General features: G+C 35.4%; 1 long non-coding RNA gene and 1 pseudogene across 4 annotated transcripts in view; both read left to right on the top strand.

The window, feature by feature from the left end:
• LOC105307623 overlaps positions 1–6,057 on the top strand; it is a 239,164-nt gene that overhangs the window by 46,749 nt on the left and 186,358 nt on the right. The window lies entirely within an intron of this gene.
• Positions 5,015–5,133, top strand: LOC111734288 (annotated as a pseudogene).

Below are 6,057 nucleotides of genomic sequence, written 5' to 3'. Positions count from 1 at the left end.
GGCACCAGCACATTGGATCCAGAATTGCTAAAGTAAGTTTTTCCTCCAGCAGAGTCCCTAAGGACACTGCATCCGGCTGAGTTGTTCAGGGTTTCATATTCTTCCCCTAAGTAAATTAAATCACGAGCACATCTCATCACCAAGGCCTGCACAAAAGCCTGCTATAGCTTTTTGGCAAGCAATGCTTGAAATGGAGCTTTTAGAAATGCTAAAAGCCTGCCTCCTCCAGCCATCTGTGTTGGCTGGTCCAGCTGCGTCCACGGCTGGGCCTGGAGGGTGGGGGAAGGGCAGGGCCGTAGTGGCAAATTTCATCCATGTGTGAGCAGATCAAGTCCAAACGGATTCCTGTCAACGTTTTCTCTCTTTTGCTCAATAACATGACGTAATTCTTCCCTGAAGCAGCCAGAGATCCTATTGGATATTTGCATGGAGAGAGTGGCTATCTAATCTTTTTTCCCCCTGATTTTGAAAGTGCTTTAAATGTGAAGGCAAATTAATACAAATAGGAAAGTGTTTGGAAGATATAGCAGGGAAGCCTTCTTTGGCTCTGCGAGCAGATACAAATGCCAGCTTAATTAGAAAATCAATCTTGCTGTCCGGCTGATTGATTGCCATCCTCTGCTGGAGGTGGGAAAGAGAGTTGAGTCATGACGCGATAATTTTTTCCTATTACTAAAAGGAGGCCTAATGTACATCTCTAAGCAATTCAGCACGAAGAATTTGTTAAAAACCCACCTTTCCCTCTTGTTAATTGAATCTTTGGTGGAGGGGAGGAGAAATAACATAGTTTGTGTTTGTGAAAACTCTTACTTTTTTTTCCCTAAGGATATTCAAGTTCTGAGAGGTGAACTAATAACTTTTATCAACGAAATAGAAACATTTTTCTAGGAAGGAGAACAGATGCCTGATCATTACATCCTCAGAACACTGACGTAGAAGAGAGGGTTTATATTGCTGGAGGAAAGGATTCACATTGTGGACAATCGGTTCTCACTTTTTGGTGTGCGCCACGTGCTCACCAAAACACACAGGAAGGATCAAGGTCAGATGTTATCTCCTTTTCTCAGATGAGGAAACAGGCTCTGAGAGTTTCACCTAACCAAGGCCACATGGATAGCAAATAGGGAGCCTGGAAGAATGGCAATCTGTCTCCTAAACTTTCATATTTCCCGCTGTACCACTTGGCTTCTTAGGAAAGGCTGTGATGGTGGCTGATTGGCTTATGTTTTCTTTCTTTCATCATATAGGTTCTGTGGTCTGATCTGCTTTTTATGTTCCACCCTATACAGATCCTTAATCCACACCATAGGTCCTGATTGAATAGAGTTCTCACACTTCTGCATTTGTCACTCTTCTGTCTTGAAAATGCAAAGCATTTCTGCCTCAACTATGGAGTGCCATTGACTGTCTCTCTATTGCTTTAACTCATCATTTCACAAATCTATATAATGACGCAGTTGTAACTCTCTTCCATTTAGGATGTTTTCTACTTATTATTTTTTCATCAAAAAGTCTCTTAGCAGATGCCTGCTAAAAGTATGATTGAAAGGAGTTTAGAAACCTTCCTAGCTTAAAGGTCACCAAGAAAAAATAATCCAAGTCTAAGGGATCTTGGAAGAATCTCCTCATTGCTTAGAAACCCTATCCTCTGGTTAATTCCTGTTCCCCAATATCTCAACCATTCCCTATGCTTCACCCCAGTTCCTCCCCCAACCCACATTGACCCTTGATTGTAATCTAAAAAGTTTCTCTCGTTTCAGTAAAGTTTTGCTATTCAACCATTTCATGCACTCTTACATGTGGATTACATTTGTAATATTTAATCGTTTCCAAAAAGTCTACAACAAAGACTAAGCTTATTAGTAAAATGGAACCTGCATTCTTTGGGCAGTGTTCATCACAAACTTTATTTTATGAGAAGCATAGTGAGGTTTGCTTATTACAATCAGGAGACTATTTGTCATAGTAGTCATAGATGGTAAGAATAATTAAATTATGCAGATAGTTTTAAGATCTCATTTTCTCATTTAGGACATTCACTCTGGCATAATGAACTTATTTATTATATAATGCTATAATTATTAAACAAGTCACTGAAGACATACCCAGAGAAGATATCAGCCACAGTTCCATCAAACCCACTGAATTATAAAAGGGCAAAAAAGGTCCAAAGAGCAGATATGACTTCTCTAAGATCACGCATATGAAAACTTCTGATTTACAGAGGAAACACATATTTTATAAGGAGCATTTAGTTGAGGTACCCATCTATTTTTCACTCTGCGATCCTGTATGTATGGTGCTTAAAGGTAGTAAAATGGCTTCAGTGTTGGAAGCAGAAGGAAGAATGACCAACCCCAGAGCCTCTGAAAATTGTGTGTGTGTCTGTATGTGTTTTAAAGAAAATAATCCAAGGAGAACAATAAAATTTCTGTGTAAATATTCTATACATTGTGAACTTTTACCATTGCTATGTGGAACACAATTCACATATTTTTGGGTACAGTAAAATTATTATGACTTTTTATTTCTTAAGTCAAAGGTGATACTACTCAATGTAATTTATAAGTGGAGGCTGAAGCTCAGAGACCATTTCCCCAAGGTCACACATATAATTCATGGCAAATCCAGGAAATCATTCTGTCCGACTCCAAGGCCTAGGTTTATAACCTGCTAAATACAGTATACCCTGTAAACTTATGAATAGAGAAATAAAGTCAGAAAAAAGGAACATGCTACTTAAATTTGACATTGTTATAGAAATTATGTTGCCTATGGTTTTGTGTATAAAAGTCAATTGTTAAACTTTTGGATAAGGAATAAGCTAAAGGCTGCTGATGATTTGGGTTTCATTTACTCTGAGTCTTGGTAAAGCTCACGAAATAGTTAATTCTTAGAAACATTTCTCTTTGAAGTATAGAGGTATAAAAATGTTTAAAATGTATTAAAATTTTGAGATAAATTAGGCATGGTTTTATGATACAATATTTTCAAATACTCCAAAATTTTATAGAAAGCTTCACACTTTGGTGATAATTCTTTAAATAAAAGAATTCTATAGCAAGCCTTGAGATAAGGATTCCTACCTTAAACTGCTCTCTTACCCTTTCTGCCTTGGTTTTGAGAGACATTTGGGGTCCACTGGCTTTGTGTTATCAATGACTTTGTGAACACACTTAATGTTTACATTAATGACAGGTAAAGGGTGAAGGGATTAAGAAGTACAAATTGGTAGTTACAGAATACTCACAGAAATGTGAAGTACAGCATGGGAAATATAGTCAATAACATTGTAATAACTATGTATAGTGCCAGGTGGGTACTAGATTAATTAGGGAGATCACTTCGTAAATTATATAAATGTCTAATCACTATGCTATACACCTGAAACTAATATAAAAATATTGACTGTCAACTCTAATTGAAAATTAAAATTAAAAAAATGATGACAGACTTCACTTAGAAAGTTTGAGTTTTAGAAGGTGGAATTTGGCAAAAATATAAACTTTTGAAGAGCAAAAGTGGCTTGCTTTAGGAATCTCTAATAATCTCCTGCATGGGCTGCTGCCTGAAATAGAGAGTCTGAGGCCAATCTTTTGTAGGAAATATTTAACATTTTTGGAACTGGCAGAGGACTTTTGTGTTAGATTGGAATTTTCTCCATCTGGTTTTCTGTTTATTTCAAAGTAATTCCAGATAACAGTGGTAAATTAAGAAGAAAAAAAAAAAGCCAAGCAACATACCCTAGTTTTATACAAATATAGTTGGTATCATGTTAAAAGAATGTAGATTACCTTTGAAAAATAAAACAAAGGCTAAACATCCCCACAACATTTTTAATCTCATATGCAATTTAGTCCCTACTGCTTTTCCTAATCCCATTCATAATACTTTGTTGTGTGACTTGGAACATTGCAAAGAAGGCCTATGAAAATGTCATGTACTAAATAATTGCTGTGGATCATCAGACACTTATATTTATTTCCTCAGTAATGTTTTCTCACCACCAGTGAGTGAGGCAGGAAGACAGCACTGCCCCCATTTCACAAATAAATAAACTGAAGCGCAGAGATGTTAATAACATATCCAATATTGCATAGCAAATGTCATCAGGATTTGACTCTAAAAAGGCTCTATTCCAAAGCTCAGCCTCTTTTCATTGTTCACCACAAGACTTTACATTTCATAAATACTTTTAGTGACTATTCTACTATTGCCTCCTTCTTTTAGAATAATAAGTGTAAGACTGTGAGATTTTTGGATAAGAGAGTAACATTGAGTAGGCAAGGTAAGATTGAGTCATTTATAAGCTCAACTAGAGATTTCATAAATAGCCACAATTGACAGATTTCACTGTGGGCAGATGGCAGTTTTGGCTAGATCAGCCCAATTCCTCGAAGGTAATTCTGTGTGACCAGTGTTGGTCTCTGCTACACTCATTTGGACTGGCTCAGCGTAGAGTGGGCTGGGAGGTTCATCTGGCTTAATGTGAATTTTAATATTTCACAGTGTCAGAACTGAGATAAAAGGAAAAGAAATATACTTTGTATGTTCCTCCCTCTTTTAAAAATAGTGCCACAAAGGGACCTGGAATGTAGGTTGAAGAGAAATACACCTGGAATTCCTGTCTTCTCTCAGGGATTATTGACACTTGTGGCCAGCAGAGACCCAACTTATTTTGAGAAGGATATACAGTTGGTAAACGAATTATATTTTAGGCTTGAATTATACTCTTTTTTTTCCAAATTGCCCCAAATCTAATTGACCATGCACCTTTCCACTTTATATTCTTGTTTATTTAAAGGAAATATAGTCCATATGGTTCACATTCATTTATTCTTAACTCATCAAAGTGCTATTTGGCAATATGCATTCAGTGTCTCCTAGAAGATTCTTGAGATGTTTTTGATAATATTTAGTTTTTATAATCAGGAAATAATATTGAGTCTGGAAAGAAACAAAATTCCCAAAAGACTCTAGGTCAGTTCAAAGCTCCATTCAAAATGGGTTATGAATCTATGGCCATGCTACGCTGAATAAGCCTGATCACCTCTGATCTTGAAAGCTAAGCAGGGTCAGGCCTGGTCAGTACTTAGATGGGAGACCACCTAGGAAGACCAGGTGTTGTAGGCATAAAAAAAAAAAAAAATAGGGGATCGTAAGCTGACAAGGTCTTTGCAATCTGTGAGGTCAACTAAGGATTGCTTTGCCTAAAAAAAATAAATAAATAAAACAAAAGAAAACAAAAAAACAAAATGCGTTATGGAAGGCTGAGTTTGAAAGAGTGTTTTTGTACAAATCACCACTCTCAAAAACTGCCAGTGGAGACTGCTAAATAAGGGGTTACTGGACTCCTCAAACAGCTTTGCTTAATATCTACTGTCCAAATAAACAGATTAATATATAAACTATTCTATTTACTAAAATGTGTAATGGCAAGTTTAAAACATTATGAGCTCTGAATACATAGGGGAACATTAAAGTTTGACTACTTAAAAATTAAAAGCAAATGACTAACTGGTCAATAATATTGGCAACAAATGTGGCAAGGGTTATTATATTTAACAAATGAAAATATATGTTTGAAAATAATAATGTAAATATTCTACTAGAAAAATGGATACAAGATAGAAGAAAACACATATAAATGTACACATACAGAGGAAATTAACATATGCAAAAATATTTGGTTTTATTAATAGTCAAATTAATGCAAATTTAGACAATGAGATATAATTTTTAAACCAGCAAATTGGCAAAATGATGTTAAAATATTAGAAGCTACCAAAACTTTTTTGATGATCTGATTGAAGTGTAAACTGGTAGTTTTCCTAGAATTGCATTTAACAGTATGAATTGATATTGTTAAAAGAGTTCATATGCTTTGATGCAATAATTTTACTTCTAGGAATTGATCCAAAGTTACGCACAAAGATTTATATGCAAAGGTATTTATCACATCGCTATTTTTAATAGTGAAAATAAAATGAAAAAGCCTACATTTCTAATGATAGAGTTAAATAAATTATGGTAAAATAAGTTAGGGTACATTTCACA

Source organism: Pteropus vampyrus, unplaced genomic scaffold (genome assembly GCF_000151845.1).
Source record: "Pteropus vampyrus isolate Shadow unplaced genomic scaffold, Pvam_2.0 Scaffold14, whole genome shotgun sequence".
NCBI lineage: Eukaryota > Metazoa > Chordata > Mammalia > Chiroptera > Pteropodidae > Pteropus > Pteropus vampyrus.
The sequence above is the reverse complement of the archived record's forward strand: the minus strand, read 5'-3'. Positions and strand labels throughout refer to the sequence as shown.